The sequence below is a fragment of the Wyeomyia smithii genome, chromosome 3 (genome assembly GCF_029784165.1).
Source record: "Wyeomyia smithii strain HCP4-BCI-WySm-NY-G18 chromosome 3, ASM2978416v1, whole genome shotgun sequence".
NCBI classification, from domain to species: Eukaryota; Metazoa; Arthropoda; class Insecta; order Diptera; family Culicidae; genus Wyeomyia; species Wyeomyia smithii.
This window is the reverse complement of record NC_073696.1, coordinates 8,147,522-8,169,557: the sequence shown is the minus strand read 5'-3', so window position 1 is coordinate 8,169,557 and position 22,036 is coordinate 8,147,522. Positions and strand designations below refer to the sequence as shown.

The following is a 22,036-nucleotide window of genomic DNA, read 5'->3' as shown; positions in this document are numbered from 1 at the left end:
CACAGATTCTAGCGATTGATTAACAACAACAAAAGTTATAAACAATTAAAGTTGATTTTTTTGTCGAAAAAGAAAATTCTAAAAATATAATCATGTATACTTCACTAGCGACACTTATAAAGATAATGAAAAAAAATTGTTTTTGTTATTGGTGGAGTTGGGCACGACTTCTACTTCTCGCCGCGGAAGAATTTTTAAAAAAACAGCGCTTCACGACAATCGCTGCACAGCCGCCATTTTGTAAAAAATAATAGCAACATTTTTTTTTTCTATTCTCCAAGAGTTGCTTAAACCAATGATATTCATATACCTTACACCTCAAATGTCCTATACAAATCATGTAAAAAGCCTTTTTTTTTGAGCATTTGGTGGATATTACCCCTTGAATCAATACCAGCGCCATTACTGACGGTTTTTTTCTTTGATAATGAATGTGCACAAATAGTTGTTATTTTTCTGGTAGATGAAATCGTCATCGAGGGGCACGTCTGTTTGTATGTAATAACATGTTGTATTGTGTTGCGGCTTGGAAGGAAGACAATCAATCAGACAGCAAGACTGCCAGAAACTCTCAGCCACGCAACAGTTTATTACGGTGTTGCGTGTTGCATATTACACCTATGCGGCTGGAGGACAAAATTCTGTTCGTGTCGTGATGGAAGCAGATAATAAGAGGTGCCACATACTCAACCATGCAACGCTGTTGCTCAAGTATATTTGGTATGATGTTGATTTGAGCTACGAGCAGAGTCTTATATAGTCCAAAAAAGTGCGCTATATGAATGACATTTGATGTCTCTTCGATGTGCCTGAGTGTTATTCCCCGTCGTTTTGAAAAAGCCGACGAGTCGTTCTCCATTTACAAGTGAATGCCAACTACGACGTATACTAACGAAACTAATAGAATAAAAGTGAAGACCATTTACAAGCCTGATTCCAGCAAAACTTTTTTTTTTATTCTTGCTTATTTTCCGTCGGTCTATTTCCCGCCCAGGGAGGCGACTCCACACCCAGGTCCCTAACTCACGACCCGTTTATTAACGGACCGGCGCCAACGGCTTTACTTCCTCATGCGATGGAAGGCGCGATCCCAGAGATTTTTCGCCTCAGAAAATCTCCCGGTGTCGGCTAGGATTGCATCTAGACCAGTTTGGGTTGGTTGTGAGTGGATCACGCCACCTCACAACCATCGACACCTATGTCGGCGGTGGGATTCTAACCCAGGCGTCGAGCGTGGTTGGCGGAGACGTTACCAACCACACTAGGCCCCCGCTATCGGCCAAAACTTCAAATTACAATTTTCTCAATTTTGATGGATGCGTAGCTAATTTTGCAATCGATCGCTGCAAGAACGAAGCAAATCCGTTAAAACAAGCTGAGTGATAGGTATTTGAAATTGGATAAATTTCGTCCACTGTTACGTAGTTAAATTTTTAATTTACAACCCTGTAGCGGAACTTTCTTAGAGACGTAGATCTATGTCAGAATAAAAAAAAATACTGCGCGATTTTCAAACGATAAAGTATAACAATCTGAGCGTTGTGTAATGTATAACATCATGGTTTAAAAAATATTGACAAGCGTTGGCGAACCTTAATAGTCATCAATCATAAAAATGCAAGTCAACATTTTGTGAAATATGTGCAAACTCTGATGAATACTAAAAGTTGTTATGGATCATAAAAAATTAAAAATGCTTTTGAACATAAAAGCCAAGTTGCAAAATCGGTCTTAAATCTCAGTTGGTGATAAGATTGCGACGATATTATTCCCAATAGCACCCTCCCAGCTGGTCTCGAAGCACGATGATGGCCTAACAAGCCAGTCATCGTAGGTTCGAGTCTCGGCTCGGTAGAGACTGTTAGTGTCAGCAGGAACTAGCACTAACCTAGCCATTGTCCATTGCAATTGACAGTTGGCTGCGAAGTCTGTGTATAATTAGGTTGAGTTCCGAATCGGAATGTAAGGGTCCAAAGCTTTGCTTTGCTTTAGCACACTTGAGATTATTTTTCTGCAACGGAGAGATGCACATTCTATAGAGAGCTATCCGTTTTACAAGGCAACCTTACACTCATTATCATGAGGTGCGAAAAAAAAACCTTTCAAAGCTATGGATTCTAATCTCATTGTTTTTGATTTACAACCTCTCGCGATTTCCGCAAGAGATAATCTCTACTTAACAATGATTGATTCAAGCTAAAACAGCTGTGCCTAAATCTTTTTCTATATTCAATCAGAGCACCTAAAATAAGATTGGAAATGCCAATATTTCCCTTCTTCGAGTGAGCTCATGTTTCGCATAAAGCGTTTCAAGTAAGAAAAAAATTCAACCCAACACCGTAACTCGATTAATCTAATAATTACACACCTGATCTCATTCATGGCGTCACCGGCGGAAGAGAAAACTGGCTTCAAACGCGCTCTCCCAGTTTACATGCAACATTTTGAAGCAGGTTTCAAAGCACGTAACATCCTGTAATTACCTAGGCGGAAAAAGCGACCCCACTTACCACTAATCTATGGGAATGACTGCAGCAGTTGTGGTGTCAGTCAAACCTAACCGAAACGATAACACAATTTAGACCGTAAGCACCATTACTCACCGCAAAAGCTCATCCCTGTTTGCTTAACTTAATGAGTAGCAAAAAAAAAACATTACACTCGATGCAATGATTAATTGTCGGGTGGTTACCTTTCGCAGCTAATTTGCGGATAATGTTGCAGCGAGCAGCAGTTTTGAAGCAATCTCTCGAAATTGACGTGTGGTGACGGAGCAGTTTGAGCCGCAAACAGTACGATACGAGATTAACTTTGATTGAATATAAAACCTAAAAATTGGGGGTGTAATCCCTGGAATATATGCCAAGCCTTTTTTTGCTCTCTCGTAAAAAACACACATTAATATGCTGAAGGTAAGGGTACTATAAAAACAAACCCCACGAACACTTTTACTACCGCCCCAGCACCCGGTTTTCCGTGAAAGCAAAATCTTTTCTCAAACAAAGTGTAATCGATCCTTCTGAGGCATAATTTATTCATACCGATAAGCAATTTTTCCTGCCGACAGTGCTGTCAACGGCGATGACGAACCGCAACCGTCCCCTTTGGGTCGACGACGTGGGAAACTTTCACGGGGTGGAAGAGTCGAAAAAACCTTTCAACAGAGTTTGAAATATTCACAAAATCTGTGCGCGGGGATTGCCAGTGTTTTTTTTTTTTTATTTCTCGCTCGATGTGTGAAGGAAGCAAAAAGCGAATTCAACAAATCACGACCAGAAAAAAGGGTCGACTACAGTTTGTCAAATGATTAGCCAGTCCTTTTACTAAGTAGTGATTATTGGAACAGATGAAACTCGGTTTAACTTCAAACGGGGTATGAATGTTTATTAACCATATTCGAGACCATACAAATAAGTTTGTGACTGGAATATTTCCAGATTCCCAATCGTGGCATGGGTTAAACAGTCGTAAAACCGTTTCTTGGTTTATTAGATTTATTATTGATTGATGTTGATACGGGAAACAGAACAAACGAATTCATCGTGCGAAGTGGAGAAGGATCGCCGTCAAAATATTGCTCGAGTCAAGCACAAACTGAAACATTCGAAGAGTTTATCGCCCCAGAAGACCTCGATGTGCAACGCGTAAGCCTAAGGGACTTATGAATATTTGATTAGGTTTTGGCATCCCAAATTATCCCTTATAAATAAATGTCGCCCCCGACGAGAGTCAAACACGTTGTATAAATACGAACGCTAAGTTTCTGTTTTATTGACTCAAGAGTATTCGCAGCTCGGGACGCAGAAAAAAAACTCGTTATTTTGGTTTGAGCTTTTCATATTTGAATGAGACCCTACTGAGTGCGGATTATCCGCTATATTTCGTATTGACTTTGTTTGCTACAATACCAAACCCAACCAAGTCTGCCGGTGAAGTCAAATAATTTCGCTCTGATAAAAATTAAAATAAATCACTATGTAATTGAAAAGATAGGAAAAAATGCTTCCATTTTAAGAGCACCAAACTGCCGTCCAAGGTTCAAATACAGCGTTTACAATCAGTAATATTATTGGAACTAATTAAAATGGGAATGGGTGATTCGATACGGCGTTCTCACAGAGGATGAGGAAAGGAGTAGTATATTATCTGCTTTTATTTCGCATTCTGCTGAGATTCGCCATCATCTCAAAAATGGTTTTTAAATCAGTTTGATTATTGTGAATACTCGAATCACTCTTAATCAATGCTATGAAATCAAACAAATAAGAACTAGGTATATGCTTCGGGAAAAAATATCTACCCAAGGAATGAAATATCTTGTACTCAATTCGTAAAAAAAGTTTGAAATTAATTCGTGGGAGGGGAGTTTAGCTAATTTGCACATTTGTAGACATAAGCTGATTCTAATTTGCCAATAGAGATTTAGATTACTATATGAATAAAATAACAAACGAAACAATAAAAATGAGTTGCCTGTTAAACAATTTCCAGACATTTCTGAGAAATCCCTAAAACTGAAAATGCACTCTTCAAACTCCGGATAAAAAGAAAAACGTGAGCTCGGAAAATATTAAAATTATTCGACTGGTGGCGCTTTGCCAGATAGATTTTAATAGTGTTAGTGTGATGCAAACCCCTAATAAATACTGACTACATATTAGCACAATGTCAAATTGATTTGTTGATGGAAGAATATGTTTTCTTTTCATAGTCTTTAAAAGTGAAAATAAAACCGGCTGAATACAGCTCACGAAAAGGGTAGCGACGGTAATCGCCAATTCGCTTAATACCGAAAAATGAGGATGGAGCAAACCGCAAGCTGTACATTTATTTTTTTAAATAACACTAGTCAACACAGGTGTGGTCCTGAAGCTCAAACTAGAAAAAAATGAAGATTTTAGGTTCTAAACCATTCCTGTGAATTTTGGTGCCTCTAACCAACAATTTTTTTTCAGAGACTTAGAAGAGTTTTTTCAAACATAACGTGGAAGCGACGAACCCGGCGAGCAAATACTATGCGACCATTCGACGTAGGTTGACGCGGTTTGACAATGGCTAGAGGCACCAAATTTCACAAGAATTTTTAAAAAGCTATAAACTTTCTGGGGCAACTATTTTGGCTTTAGGGCAGCATTTTTTTTTTTTTGCTTTTTTCATGTCCGTGAATTGTTATAAGGCTCATTTTAAAAAATATCATACAAAACAAACATTTTTATGTTACTAATTTGGCCATGAGAATAAAAAATTGTAATAGTGTCGCTCAACTTACGAAAGCATGATACTAGCAATGGCATCTTAGTCCCTGGTTATGCCCTTGATCATAATTGCTCCACGACTCGAGTTTTATTTTATTACATTGAACTAAACGAAAAATATGCAAAGCGCCACAAAGCGGTATTTATGTCATACTTAGAAGAGTAGAAATCGTTGTTGTTCTCAAGAAAAAATGACTAACAATCGAAGAAATTTGTTTTCAATCACACCTAATTCGAAACTTATTTGTTAAAATGCTAGCCATCTTCGAGTAAAACTTTTAGCATACATATCGGAAATATCTGACCACAAATTATTAATCTTGCAATGTCAACCTTCTCTCGGTTAGGTTTGTAGGTGCATCGACAATTCACTCCACTTCTACGAATCGTTCAACGATGTACTCAACTGTTGATTTGGCTCTTTTTATTACTAAAAGCAATTTCCTGGTGTGATTCTCCCACTTTGTAATGTGCGACGATAACTGAACATCGATAACGATAAAAAATTCGTCTTAGAGCTGTTTGTTTGTTGTCTAGAGTTGTATTCCGTGTAATCAAACAATTGTATAACTAACATTTATTTACTCGTAGCGATAACAGGTTTTTTTTTCGTCTTTATATATTTTATTTTCAATTCGGCCAAATTATAAGCTACAGTTTGATAATATACAAATATGTTTGTTTAAATCACGGTGCACAAATCAGTTGATTGTAGAAAGGTAATCAATTTATTGCAACCATGATGATCATGATCGCAAAATAAACATGTTTGATGTTTTATTACAAAAAGAAATAGAATTTAACACTCAGAGTTTCAAATTTCTGATAATTTTTTTTCTCTGCCAGGTTCACCGAATTATTCAATTACGGTGTTCTTTGGAAGGAAGTTTACGCATACACCATTTGTCTTAATTGACGAATTCATATGGGTTATGATTTTTTTAGAGATAATTATTTTTAGGAGATTAAAATTTAGTTAGGAAATTAAAATGTTGTTTTTAAACTGCCACTACTCATTTTAATATCGTATCACCTGAAACCTATACATTTCAATATCGTATCACTTTTTACATAACTCTCTGATTATTTTTCTTAAAATATGTAATGTACATAATATATTTTGTTAAATTATTTTCTATCAGCTTTAACATTTAATTAATAAGGGGCCCAGTAAACTTTACGAAAACATTATCCAAAATAATACGTTTTCAACACGTTTTCTGAAAAACACAATCTGAAATTTAAAATCGAAACCAATCTGAAATTTAAAATCGAAGTTAGCTGAAGCTCAACCAACTGCATTGAATCGCAATGAGGAACACTCGAGTGGAACGAATCTAACCTGTTGAAAAGATCCTTTGCCGTTGAAACTGTGTAATTTCTTCGTCCCAGCTTTCAACAGTTCAGCGAACGCTTTCGGTCGCCAAATGATGCAGTCTCCCTTTAATACGAGTAACGAGAGCCGTTTTTTTTCTTGCTATTTTCTTTGTCGCACTTTTTCGAACCGTTCAGCAACGTTTCCTCCAAACTTGAACTGTTCTTTCGGCAATATCTCCACCAGACACCCAAACGGAAAAGTTAACACATTAATTGTACTTTACGTAAATGGGAAACATCACCTTGAATCTGCCTATATTGAAGTTACTGAATATATTATTTCCTATTTTACCACAATATCTCGTCGTTCTCGTTTTTCACAGTTTTAACCTTCGTTTGAAACTTTTTTAAAGATACACCGTTAGCACACTTGTTATTTTATAAATTCTCTTAAATTCATATTATTCTTTTATATTTCCACACAAGACTAACGCGGTTTTTTTGTTTCACAAAGTGATTATATAATTATAGAGAAACTTCTGAACCTTTAAAACTATTTCGTCTGATAACACTTTTTCAACAGCACAAAAATCACCAATGAAATAAAACAGACAGAGAAATAGGAAAGGTAGAACAAGAACTTTCCCGATTTTCAAGCCGCGATGTGAACGCTACCGCTTGCACAAGGCTACTGGCCAAATTGCCCAAAGATTTCTGTATTTTACTCAATTCTTGTGCTGCGAAGGATTCAGCAGCACACCGCCCAAACCACCCACCGCACCAGGCGCAGGCGACCCACCAGCAGCAGTTCTATGCTGTATCTATCCACGGGCACGAGCACACCGCGTACGCACCGCTTCAATTCCAAAGGGGGTGGTTGGGAGAGCACGACTGGCGACGACGGTACAGAATCCCACCCACATGGCATCGGGAGTTCCAGCCATACAAAGCCCGAACGGCCTGTTGCTTTTCGGGTCAAGCAAGCGGTCTGCTGCGATGCAAACCGGAAGGAAAGAAACGCACGCGACGCGAGATGGGTTACCATTTGTTTTGGGTGCTCACTACCGGCACGAGGCGCATCGGAGTGCTAGAATTTTGTGATTTACGCTTCGCTGTGCTGATTCATAACATCGAACCGAAACCGGCGGTAGTGAGTCGTTCGCGAATGAACTCACAAACACCCAGCCGAGCGGGAGTTCCCCTGTTCGTACGACGGCGCGCGTTCATTCGTCGAAGCATGCGGTGGTTGTTTGTATAACAGTTATTATCGGTCGCGTGTGCTGTCTCTCGTATTTACATGTCTAATAAAACGGCTAGTTAGCTTTAACGACTCATTTGCCGTATGGGTTCGTTTAAATATTAGGTGAGTTTACAGTGAAAAAAAAATATTTTCGCTGGTCGTTATACTAAATCAATTATATTGAAGACGTACCAAATATTTATCCAAATAGATCACCGGTTTTGAAATATTCACAGCATGCTTTCGGCATACTTTTGACAGTTTTTATATAGAAGAATTGTTAATTGAAATAGGGGCTGACATTTTAAAAATCTGGCATCTATAAGTGAGGAGTTAGTATTTCACCGATAAGCGGTGAGTACAGTTTAAATGATAGGTTTGTTGACAAACACTAGTTTTTTTTCAGCATTCCGTAGTTTACAACGGTTACGGGGAAAACTATCCCGAAAAACGCATTTAAAAAATCTTGTTTTCCTGTGTCGTCAGCACAAGCACAAACTGTAGAACCAGTTTGTCAATTGAAATATTGATGAGTAAGTATAGGGGAAAGTAAGTAAAGACGGACACCCTAAGGTTTAATCTAAATAATTACTTAGGTATTGCTATTTAGATAGCAGTAGTCATACAAATTGAAACTTAAGGTCATTTGTTTTCATAATCATTTTTGGTATTAGTGAACTTCCTCCAAGTTTTATGTGTTTTGGGTCTTCAAAAATAAGAATACAAATTGCTGTTTTTTTTGACATGGTTGGACACTACGAAAGTAAAGGTGGACACTCACAAAAAAGATGTAGTACGTTAAGTATTCTTTTGATTTATGTGTTAAGTGATGGCCATACATTACTCTACGTTATTAGAGTCCGTCTATACATCACGTGAACAGTTTGAGAGGATGGGTTTCGATGAAGGCGGAAATTCTCCGCCTATATGGCCTGTTTTAACTGCTCAGAGATTAATATCTGCTGGTTTCTCTCGCGGGTGTACTTTGTGAACATCTATAGTACACAACAGATGCTACATGTGAAAATTCTTGGAAAATCCGTGTGTCCATCTTTCCCTACCTTAGTGTGTCCGTCTTGCCCGACCTGGTTGTAAATTTTTCGAACGATCGTAGCTCTTCATCGGAACATCGAAAATCTGCTGGATTTTCACTAGAAAACCGAAGAAAGACTAATTATTCACTTTACTATTGTGAACAAATGAAAACACGTAAGTTTCACGAGTTTTTCACTATTTTCCGTGGAATAAAAATTACATCAAATTGCGCGTTCACGAAAATATTCTTTGTTTTACTTACAAATTTGACAGTTTGCTTGCTGAAAACCTATAATGCAACTCAAAAGCATTAACACACTAGAAGGAGGTATTCGCATCACTCAACTATCATAATACATTGTAGTTTGTGAAATATTAAAAGTGTCCATCTTACCCACAGTGTCCGTCTTTACCTACTTTCCCCTATATGTTGATCACAATTTACATTGTAATTTTAGAAATTGTTGTGTATAAAGTTACGTTTCTTCATAATCGGTTTTTTTCTCGTAGTCTTCTAAATACATTCTCCAATCAACTTAAAAAAATGCGTATTCTGTTCAATTATTTGAATATTAAAACCTAAATTCGTAAAATACTGCAAAACGGGACCCGCAAAGTTATTTTAAAACATTTTTCTTAAATCTTAAACAACTAGTATTTTCTGTTACTTTTAAACATAGTCGTTCTCCTCAAACCCATTTTTGGTGAAAAAAAAATCTCTACACCTATCGATGATACTAAATCAATATCGATTAATTGAAATTGAAAAGTGTTGCACTGAAGTCGTTTAAATCGAAGAACTTGTTTTCCTGAGAAATAAACAGACCTATGAATCATCCACCATAAATTAAAGGTTTACCGTGAATAGTTTGGTTTTCAAACAAACTCTATAAATGTACTGTGATTCACATTATAAATACAATCATAGGTAACAGTACAATGTATTCCAGAGGCACCATCGGTGAAAGCCCTGTTGTAGGAACGGCTTAGTCAAGCTAGGAATAATGGAATAATCATTTGTGATTCCCTAGACTATACGGTTTTCTATACATGAAGAAGCGTGCCAGTCGCTGATACCTTAACACTTTACTCTCTATCGAAGACATTGCATGACTCAATGATAAATCTTACTCGTCACGAATGAAAAGACTATGTATTGTGCACGTTGCACTGAAAAAAATGTAATGTTATCTCGAAATCATAAATGTAAGACGGCATCGTCGCTGCCGATGAAGATCACGTAAAACCTAGCTGAAACGTACAAAGAAAAAAAAAAGCGAATTTCCACGCTGACCTTTAATGCTCCCCCTTTTCAATCGTACCGGGCTAATTTACAGCAGCAAGAATCCTTCGGCAGATTAAACCCAACCCGCTGTAATCTACCGACTGTACGTGATAATCTTCCCATGCTTCATCCCTTGCGACCTGACCCTTTCGGTCTCACTTTTCCTGCCGGACAAGTCACAGTGCTAGGCTGCTCCCGAGATGGGTGATTAAAGCTGACAGCCTAACATTGTTAACCTTGCTCCCTGCTTAATAGACCCTTTAGCCCCAGCAGAGTTAAAAGCGAGTTATTCCAACCGAACGGTCGACTGGCTCTTGCTGCTAAACCAGCTTCTCATGCTCATGCTAGAATACTTTCATTGCGTAAAGCAGATAAGAGAGTGATATCAAATCAGTACTTATTTTTCTTTATACTTGCGGATCCCCGGCTAGGTACAACTGTTAGGATAAAAAATAAAACGGCATGTTGTCTGGTCGACCCAAGCAGCTCCACATTATTTAACAGCCAGCGGGCACCAGATTACGGCAGATGACCAGGGAAAAATGTCGGTATGTCTCTTCCAGAAATCACAGCACTTCCATAAATATTGAAGTTCCGCTGCCTTTCTTTTTTTCTTTTTACTGCCTCGATAAACTAACACAATGTCGGTTTGCGCTGGTATTCTAGCCACTTGTTCTTTTGATGAATCCACGGTGGAAGTAGAGTTCGTAAAATTCAACGGAGTAAATAAACAGCAACGATAAGTTGGTTTATTAGCGTTGTCCCTTTGTCCACGTTGGGTTACAGGGAGATTTTAACAGATTGTACTCATAAAAGGATAGCATCTTCTAGCTTCTCAGAATTTTGGCTACAAACATGATATTATTTTATTTTTAGAAACGCATATAATTTAATCGTTGTTATATTGTTAAACAAGGATAAAAGTTAGTTTCATCATGGGAATATGTTGATAGAGTAAACACAGTTCTGAACTAAATTCCAGTCTTCGATTCCAGCCCAAGTAGAATACTTTGTACCCATATTTTTCTCATCGCTCTCACTTACTGAACTAACTTTTAGATTGAAGTGCAAATTAGATTTCGCTTCCTCCGGCATCGTCACGGTTTTATTACGTTCGATTTCTACCAATTTCCTCTCTTTATCACTCCATTGAGATCAACGTCGCTGTGGGAAAACTTTCTATAATATGAAATAAAAACACCCATAGTGTTAACGCTGACTGCCACCGGTTAGCGACTTAACATTTGCATATGTTCCATCTTCAAGTTAAATAATGTTCAACGTGCCAGTTTGTGTTTCCATTTTTGGATAATTTCATTCAATCGTTCGATAAGAAAAGTTACCACGTAAACTCACGGAAAGCGTCATACAGTGAAAAGTTGACATAAGTAAAGACCTTTTTTATTGTTCACAATCGCGATAAGAAAAAAGATTAACATTCTTTATCAGTAACAGCGGAAGTGAAAATTTGGTTTTTGCGCTACACTGGGCTTGGCAAGACTTGCGGGTGTAATGGAAATACTTCTAGCAACCGGATGCAATCAGGTGCAGCACGAACTAAATTCTGTTGGACGAATCGTCCAACGCGCGTCGCAAACGAAAAGTTTTGCCACCCCACCTCGGGGATGGCAGTTGCAGTTTATCAAAATTCACTAACGGTGCTAAGTGAAATGCTCCGCAAGTGACAACTTCGCCCCGAAGTTTGTGCGGTGACTTCTGCAAATGTTAATGGTTGGATGAAACGAGGAAACGTTCAATTTTAATTACTACCGCTGTTCACGAATCAATTTTGCAGAAACTTAAGCTATTTCTTATTTCGGAAACTTTTTGTAGTTCTAGAACAAATTGTTGGAGCAGAAGGCAAACTGGAAACAAGGCGAATTGATTATGCGCGTCTTTGACTCCACGTATTTTTCTATTTCGGAGAATCTCTTTCACCACCTTAAATTTTTGCAACAAATAATGCCTGTTGTATCTTGCGGCGACGTTCAAGCATGTCGAATCCAAGCAAATGGCAGCGATCCGGACAAGGAGACAAATTACCTGGATCACGTCAAGGTAAATCTCAAAGGACAAACGGACAAATCTTCTCAGCACACGTTCTAACCTCAAATTCCAGGAGTCCACACTACGCTTGCAGTTTTTCATCATAAAACGTACCAGAGAGCAATATAATTTTTAAGCAATGAGGGTCTTGAAATCACGTTCAATTTTTGCGATAAAACCGAGTTGTCTATGGCTTTAGAATTGATCGCCATACGATGCCTTTCAAAGGCGGTTTTTGGTGCCAAGATCATTTATTCGTGATTGGACCCGATGAAATGTAAACACTTCACATTTTGCTGTGCTCAGTATCAAGGAATTTAGTTTACACCACGTCACAAAGCAGTAAACGGTAACAATCTTCGATAGAATAACTCGTCGAAAAAATTCAAATCATCGACGTTAGCAAGTCTGCAACTAATTCTTAGAGTGCTAGCCGCCTCGTTGAAAAAAAATATGAACAGAGGTGGCCTGAAATTACTACCCTGCGGTACACCAAGTTGAGACAACAAAGCCAAGCTTAACTTGCAACGTTCTATTACACAAAAATGATTCGAACCATGTGACGAAACGCAATTAAGCTTCCAATCGGGATATTTTCTTCAGCAGCATACCATGGTCGATATGATCAAAGGCAGCTATTGGATCGGTATAAATAACATCGACTTGCCCTTTACGACAGCTCTTCACCCTCTATTGTCCTGTGCCGCCTCTAGACGGTCTTCAGTTGAACTTCTAAAAAGCTTCAAACATTAATTTGGGCACTAGAGGGTTAAGGATCCGCAGTTAGTTGGATAGATTTCAGCCAACGGAGAAATAAAACGACTTCCAGCCAAACGTATTTTCCAGCACTTGCGGTAGACAGGATTTCACATTGGTGAAGAAAACATTTTCTTTCATTTAACTTAACGCTGTACTCGTACTATAACTTTATTAACTACCTTACTTAATTCTAATTACAAGAACAAACGTAAATTTACAAAGATCTGTTTGTTCGGTGATTTTCGGTAGCTTTGTTACTAATTACTGACAGTTGTTGCTATAACAGCTCTCCGCTGACAGAAGATCACTTTCATTATTTCTAACACTTTTTTAGACAAAGAAATTTTTTTATTTCGTCAAAAAGTCGAGTCGGTTGAAAAAAATTCGAATGAAGCAATTGGTCGTTTCTCAGCAAAGTCGAGGGATGAAGACGTTTCAGCTGGTAGTGACAACGAAAATGTTCCCGAAGTCGCAACTGAAATGAAGAATCTCTGAAGTTTCACGGAGTCGACGATTCGAATAATGTGTGTTTCCCATATTTCATCAATTTCTTCATTGGTTACCATACAAAATATAAAAGTATCGAAAACGACGCGCTGTCAAGAACTTCCACGGAGCAAAACATAGACGATATGGTGGTTAGACTGGGACACGGTTATATGGAAAAAAGCGATGGTGTTATTTTTTCGCTCCCATGCACTTTTCGTGTTACTTATGGGTCCTATAACAACTGTGTAACTTTTCAGATCGATCGGTGAAACGCCCGATTTGCGCATAGCTTCCATACGAATTTATATGGGAAAAACCACTTTTTCAAAACTTTTTCTATAGAGGTGTCCAGTTGGCTCCTAAAAATATATCAATACAAGATATTTGTAGGAAATTTTCCTGGGAAAAACTCTTCTGAAGACCGCAAGGCGCTACCTTGCTTGTGTAAAAAGATATCCACCCCAGACTGATTGAATATCTGACGAACGGCTCACCATTGAATTTTACTAGCAATACTGCTGCAGCATGCTGCTGTTGCAAATTCAACCATGTGATGAGAAATGATATCGCTTAAATTTATCTTGGAGGCTTCCCAGAAGATACTATGAGCAAAAACCACACTTAGAAAATTAATTCCACGCGAAATTGTTTCTCATGCTTAAGCAAGTTTGCAATAGTAGCATGCTGTAGCAGTGTTGCTGGAAAATTTCAATGGTGAGCCGTCCGTCAGACATTCAATCAGTTTGGGGTGAATAGCTGTTTCTACAAGCATCGTAGCGCCCTACGATCTTCAGAAGAGTTTTTCCCAAGAAAATTTCCTACAAATATCATGTATTGATATTTTTTTAAGAGCCAACTTGACATCTCTAGAGAATAAGTATTAAAAAAGTGGATTTTCCCATATAAAATCGTATGGAAACTTTAAAAATCGGGCGTTTCACCGATCGATCTGAAAAGTTACACATTTGTTATGGGACCCATAAGGATCACGAAAAGTGCATGGGAGCTAACATTTATTTTTTGTCCCACTCTAATGGGGCCCTGACAAGATTCAAAATGGTTAATGGTTAATGTCTCAGGTTAATTTACGGCCTCCGGATATCATCTCGGAAATATTCACATTAGATCAGAGCCTGACACAGTCATTTTCAATTGACAATTGGGTTGTTTAGCTATTAACGGATTTCTGATTTTTATATATCAGCTAAAAGAGCGTAATTTTCTGAGCAAAACCTGATACTTTTAAATTTGATGCAATAAAAAATGAAAATCGCTCTAAATCGCTTCAATGACAGTTTGTACATAGGCGAATTGTCATTAAAGCGATTTCGAGTATATTTAGAGCAGTTTCAAGTCGCGATTTAAAACCGAAGGACAACGTTATAAAATTTTTGACGTTTTGCTTAGAAAATGCAGCTCTTTCAGATGATATGAAAAACTGGCTAAACAACTCAATTATCAGGTAAACAAATGAAGAGTGAGCCAAATGAATCGAATGTTCTTGCATTGATTTTGACAGCTGAAGGGCTTGTCAAAGAAAGAAATGGCTTTCCATTGAAAGCGGAGATTAACAGCGTTACTCTCATCTAACGATTGTCAATTGAAAATGGTAATGAGCGCTTTGAATGACACACTGAAGGAAACGAATGTGTCATAATATGCGTCAGTGTCTGTGTCAATTGTGACAGTCATCAGTTTTACTTGAAATAACGCAATGAACACCAGACGGAAAATAAACCCGTACTCAAATCTGTTTGACAGTGAAAAGGTTCATCGTGATTTGATGACAGTATGTAAATTGAAATGACTGTGCAAAATATTCAGTTGATTTGTTATGTTTCGATGCGCCCTGATGATATTCGGTCATTTTGAACTGTTCTGCAGCCACCGAAAATCAGCATCTTCTTCATTTGAGGCTGTTTTCCACAAGGCGAAAATAACCATATTGAACTTCAAAATGACGTATCTCTGGGCATCATCTCGACTCCGGAAATATTCATATTTCGATCATTTTTTTCCGAATACCGGAAGCCATCGTCTTGAATAGGGTTTGCAATATTCTCATTTCCCGGGAATTCCCGGGAACCGGGAATGAAAAAATTTCTTAGCAAAAATGAGATTTCAAAAAAAGTTTAAAAATAAAAAGTATCCAAAAATCGTTTACAGTTTCATTATCAATTCGCATGAAAAACGAATTACAAAACAAAACTTATTCAAGTTTACATCAGAGCCTCTTCGCTACTTTTTATTTAATATATTAACTATGCCATTACACGATGCCAATTATTTTCAAAAAATAAACTGCATAGTAAATCTAGTTTTCATTGGCATAAAAAACCCTTTTGAAAAAATGAAATTAGAGAGTAGGATTCCATGTGAGAATTTTGATTGTTCAACTAGAACGTTATTTAGCCTCTCAGTAGTTTTCTTTGAAAGGCCGAGACAAGCTGGAAGGAAATGATAGAATAATCAATAATCTGTTCAATATGACTCTAAATATGTTAGTTACAGAGCATTTGAATGTACTGTACACGTAATTAATCTCAAAGATGATTTTTCGTGTGAAATCGCGGCCACGACCCAAATTACGCTGACTGAGTTTTTATTAAATTAATTATTTCTGGTCGCATTGATTCACGGGTTTCAAATTTTCTTAAACAATTTAATTTAATTTTTATCAATGGATAAAGAAAGAAATCACTATTCACTCAGTAGTGAACTAACTGTCCAAGAACGACATTGGACGAAGCATGGGCGTAGCCAGAATTTCAAATAGGGGGGGGGGGGGCAAGCTCTTCAAAATTTTAGAAGTAAAAAATGGCACACTAAGGTCGCTTTTCACGCGGTTGTTTTTACGCGGCTTTTTTTTATGTGGATTCTGGAATTTGCGCGGTTTTTTTTACACGGATTTCGAAATTTACGCGTTTTTTTACACGGCACGTATCCCCCGCGTAAAAAGCGACTTTAGCGTGTTTTGAAAAATAGAAATAAATACTTTAGTGATTGTTACATCAAGGCAACCAGTGGAAAGTTGTCCTTGACATCAGAGTGGAAAATTTGATTATTCTTTGTTCAAGCCGCAACCGGGAATTCAAGATATGATTCACAAGATGGCCCAAATTGTACAGCGTTGGATAGGAATCCAACAGCAGCAGCGTCAGTATCAAACCCCGGAGCAGATTTTGGAGTCCCTCTCGGACGTTCGGACGTTGTTGTTTAACCGCTACCAGGACCTATTCGAGAACGATGCAGACCAGCTGAATGATGCGGCGAAGGTAGGTTTACTTCTCCGGAAGCTGGATACCCATTCACACAGCCGCTATCTTAACTACATCCTGTCAAAGCTTCCCAAGGACGTGAAGATTGAAGACACCGTCAAGATTCTCAATAAAATCTTCGGGCATCAAACGTCAAACGTTCCGGAAGCGGTTCATGTGTCTTTTCAACGATTGTTGTTGACCATCTGCCGATGAACACTCAGCAAACAGAAAGCACTCAACCGCTGTTCAAATATTGTTGACCTCAGCCAGGTTTCCACCCGACGTAATGTGTTAAACGAGCGTTCAATCGTAATCCATGGTAGATCGAGTGCAATTTTAACTGCCTTCTCAGTCGCAGGGGAGAAAGAACGGGCTTTAGCTAGCAGGTCTATAAGATTCAACTCTTCCAAGTTCTTACGATCTGCTCTCATACTGCTGCAATGTTAATACAAAACTTCCACCTCTCCAACCAAATTGTCAACTTCATAAAAAATTACGAAATTTTCGGTTTTGCGCGTGAACTCTTCCAACGACATGCGTATTACGTTAGCGGGATGCAGCAAGGACAACGCGTAGGCAGGTGCACTATCTTTATCGAACCGTGTTTCCAGTGAGGTTACAAGAGAATCAAGGTAAGGAATTGTCACAGCTCGGTTCCAATACTCCAAGCTAGTTGATGCAGGCTGATTTGCCCGGTACTTTTGCCGCTGCAATATCCTTGGTGGATCAACTGAAAAACCTGAGCAATCCCACGCAACATAGCGCAAGCATTTCAATCAATTATTTTTGATCTGGCTGTTACTTTACACAAATGTTTCTATGGGCTAAAGATGTCGTTTTGTGCTATTAGAATTATTGAAAACAAATTCTGCACCAATGTCAACATTTAGGGGGGGGGGGGGGGGGGGGCAACGGCCCCCCTGCCCCCTCTGGCTACGCCTATGGGACGAAGCAAATATTTACCTAATTTTTCGTTTACTGAATGAGACAGCAAATATTTTCGACAAATACCCGAAGCAAATAAATTGATAGTACTCGGCAAGTAAATATTGACCGCCATGTTTTGATAGTATATAAAATTTTATTGCCAAATTGTATGGGATATTATATTGAATCTTGCGAAACTTTTTGAAGAGCTCGGGAATCAATATTTTAATTCCCGGGAAATCGTTCCTGGGATTGCAAACCCTAGTCTTGAATTTCAAAATGGCATCTGGAGTCGATTTCTGCACTTTAGGCATTACTCTGATTCCGGAAATACCCATATTAGCTAGTGAAGTTAGATCCACTTAATATTTGGTCGCAGCTTTCTATTTACTGTGGCGCCTTTAGTGGCGGTTACGAAAAAAACAATAACGGCGCAGCAATAAGGAAAGTTTGTTTATATAGTTATGAAAGTTTCATCAAATTCGAGTCAGTTTTCGACGATAGAACGTGAAAAACGCGAGAAAATTTTGCACATTCACGTTGAAAATCCGACGTGATCAGATGCAAAAATTGTGAAGTGCTTCAAACTCCCCCAAACTCTAACCCTGGATCGCGCTGATCACAGCAACCACAGAAGTGGAACGATTGACAAGACCCTGGGTTCAACCTGCGCGATTTGGCTAAGAAGTTCACGGCACTGTTCGACGAATCTGTCGGCGTGAAGGCCTGCGGTCGTTCCACGCCAGCAAGCACACCAACAAGACAAATCAGAACCTCGTTACAAAACGCCGCGCTAGGATGCTGTATGAGAAAGTCTAGACCAAATTCGACGGCTGCATTTTGATGGACGATGAGACATATGTGAAAATGGATTTCACGCAGTTCCCAGGACGAAATTTCTATATGTCCAAGCGCAAGGGTGATGTCGCCAAACGGTTTAAATTCGTGTTTACTGACAAGTTCGCTCGGGAGGGTAGCAGGGGATCTGCAATTGTGGCGAAAAAACAAGATTTTCATCACCGGATCAACAATGAATGGCCAGTTGTACAAGGAACAGTGCCGGATTTTGCCTTCCATCCAATCATATCACCTCACCAAATTGCCCAGATTTTCGTTCAATTGAAAAATATTGGGCGATAATCAAGAGCAAGTTGAAGTAAAGTGGCAGAAGTACTTATATCCTGTTTGATCATTTTAGGCTGTTTTCTGGAAACCGAAAGTTCTTTGGGCACCATCTCGATTTTAGAACTACCAATATTAGGTGGAATTTGGTCATTTTTCAAAAAACGTTAGTAACCATTTTAAACTTCAAAATAGAGTCTGGGGGCTATTTCTTGTTTCTGGGTATCATTTCAATTCCGGAAATACTCATATTAGGTAATATTCGGCCTGTCATATTGGATGGTATTCGACCATTTTAGACTGTTTCCCAGAAGCAGGAAGTTACTATCTTGGAATTCGAAATGGCGCCTGGGGTCGATAAAAATTACGGTTCCAAAAAAAATACCCATTTTGGATGGTTATGGCCTTGTTCTCAGCTCTGATTGGTGAAAATTTGCGTTTAAAACGAGGTTCTATATTTGTCAATAGTATAAAGGTTATCACCATAATATCACAATTTAAAACATGTTGGTGGTGGACGCGTAGCTAACTTTCCAACCGATTGCTACAATAATGAAAGCAATCAATAATGAAAGAAATGCAAGAACATCAAAACTCATATTAAAACAACTTTATTACTTGTTTAAAAATCTCAAAATTTTTATCACATGAAAGCGGAAAAATATCATTAAATTCGTCAGTCCGTCTTGAGCGGCCCGACAGATCAGACGTATTTTCGGTTGCTTGTGGACTGATCTTTGACTGCCTATAGCTTCAAAGTTTGTGTTTTGTCAGTGTGTCTTTTAAAGATTACCTGAAAGTTAACTTACATCAGTCTTTCTCAAGACTACCTATTTCTTTCTTTCTCAATACTTGCAATTTGATATTATTTTTGAACTTTTTTCGTATAACCTGAAATGGCAGGACGAAAAAAGAAACCACGCATCGCTACGGGGAGGAAAAGAGAGGCATCTCTTTCTGAAACTAGCTTATGCAGTGAAAATTTATATGATATTCTGCCTGAGCAAGAAGCCGGCGAAATTGAAATGTTCGAAAGTAAAACTATTCAAAGTGAAATTTCTGTAAAAAAGGAGAAAGTTCCACCAATTGTGGTAACTATTGCTTCTGAATTTAATATTTTCAAAAGAGAACTTTCTACGTTTCTCTCCGACGTCAAAGTTACTTTTCAAATTGGCCGAAGAGGCGAATGCCGTTTACTGGCCCAAACATTGAAAGATTGGAATCGTCTTATTCAGTATTTAACTGAAAAGATGTATAAATTTTTTACATATGATACGAAGAGCGCCAAGCCGTTCAAGGTCGTATTGAAAGGTCTCACCAACGATCAAACCGTTGATGATATCAAAATTACTTTGACAGAATTACTTGGTATAGCCCCTACCCAAGTAATTCTGATGAAACAAAAATCACGAGGCGAAAACATTCAGCGAACTAGAATTTCCCTCGTAAATTATTTAATTCATTTTAACCGCAGTGAGGTTAATAACTTAAAATTTTTTGAAAAAGCACATGCTTTATATAACGTGCGTGTAAAATGGGAATTATATCGAAAGTTCGGCGGAGGTGAAAAGCATATCACCCAATGCCGTGTTTGCCAACGTTATGGCCATGGTTCAAAGTTTTGTAACATGGACCAAAAATGCCTCATTTGTGGAGACAAAAAGGACACATGTCCTGTGAAAGAGAGTAAAAATTTTCGAATTCTATTGGCAACCATATGTCGAATTTTTATCAATGCCCAGCCCGTTTAGCAATTGTTAAGGCAAGGCAAGGTAAACAAAATTCAAAACAAACTTCAAAACAAAATCCTCCAAGCGCACCAATAACGCCCACTTCTTCTACCCCTTTGCATACTCGTTTAACATATGCACAGGTTACAGGTAGTTCGGACATTCTACCGCCTGATGTTGGTAGTTCGAAAATGACCGCTAATATGGGTAAGCAAAACACGCTAGAAAATAATTGTACACCTATTACTCCAGCTAATATTGCTGCCGAAAATAATTTTTCTAATGTCAACTGCCTGGGGCCTATTACGGCAGGTAAACTTTCTTTTTTGCAACAGGCAATGTTCGATCTTATGAACGCCATGTTGCAGGCAAAATCAATGTTTGAAGCCATCCAAATAGGTATAAATTTTACAATTAAAATTGTTTCTAATTTAAAATTTAGCAATGATTTTAAATAAACCAATCAAAATTTTGAATTGGAATGCTCGCTCATTTAAGGCCAATGAGAATGAGCTTTTTAATTTTTTAACAGTAAATAATGTGCATATTGCAATTATTACTGAAACATTTTTGAAACCTAACATTAAATTAAAATATGATTTCAATTACGTGGTTCATAGATATGATAGGATTCAGGGTTCCAGCGGTGGAGTTGCAATTGTTATTCATCGCCGAATCAAACATCGTGCTCTTCCCCTTGAGACGAAAGCTATTGAAACTTTGGGAATTGAAGTTCAAACTGAACTTGGGATTTTATTTATTGCCGCAGCATATTTACCATTCAATGCACACGCGAGCACAAAAATTATTTTAAAGGTGATTTACAAAATCTCACCAGAAATCGTTCGAAATTTTTTATAATCGGCGATTTTAACGCTAAACATCGTTCATGGAATAATTCTCAAAGTAATTCTAATGGAAAAATTTTATTCAATGATTGTTCTTCAGGATACTATTCTATTTTGACTCTGAATAGTCCTACATGCAGCGTTGTTAAACTCGCTCGCAAAAAGCATGCGATACTCCAAGTGGCGTTCTCGCCGCTACCAAAATCTCACACTAGAGATACTCCTGTCGTACTGTTTCTCGTTCTCTTTTACTTTTTTTATTTCACACTACCGAGCGTTGATGCTCGTGTACTTTCCCACTCGCGAGTACCTCCCTTTCTCGCGAGCACAACCAGCGGAGGTGATTATTAAGACCGTCAAAACGCATTATGACGATACGGAGTGACAAGGCACGACGAAGCGGAGTGGCAAAAAGAATATTTCGACGAGTAGGCAGGGATGCCACATATACAGATTTATCAGTTCTTATACAGATTTTTTGTGTATTTTTCATACAGATATCTGTATATACAAATTACAGATTTTCTAGAAATAGTACAGAACTATACAGTTTTTTTTTGATTTTCATGAGGTCGCGAAATGAACTTTTCGATATAGTTGAAAATCGAAAATGAACTCAAATGCTATTGAGCGTGTTAGAGTTTTCATTATATTTATATGTTACGCGTAAGCGTGTGCATAAATGAGTCAATGAACAAACTATGTTGCGTTTTTTTCATCTAA

At 38.1% G+C, this 22,036-nt stretch overlaps 1 protein-coding gene across 2 annotated transcripts in view; it reads right to left on the bottom strand.

The window, feature by feature from the left end:
• Positions 1-7,255, bottom strand: part of LOC129729392 (nitric oxide synthase) — a 163,795-nt gene extending 156,540 nt beyond the window's left edge. For both annotated transcript variants that reach the window (XM_055687941.1, XM_055687942.1), the window contains exon 1: positions 6,598-7,255. The gene's annotated coding sequence lies outside the window, so the exon portion shown is untranslated. The remainder of the gene's footprint in view (positions 1-6,597) is intronic.
• Positions 7,256-22,036: the final 14,781 nt, after the last annotated feature.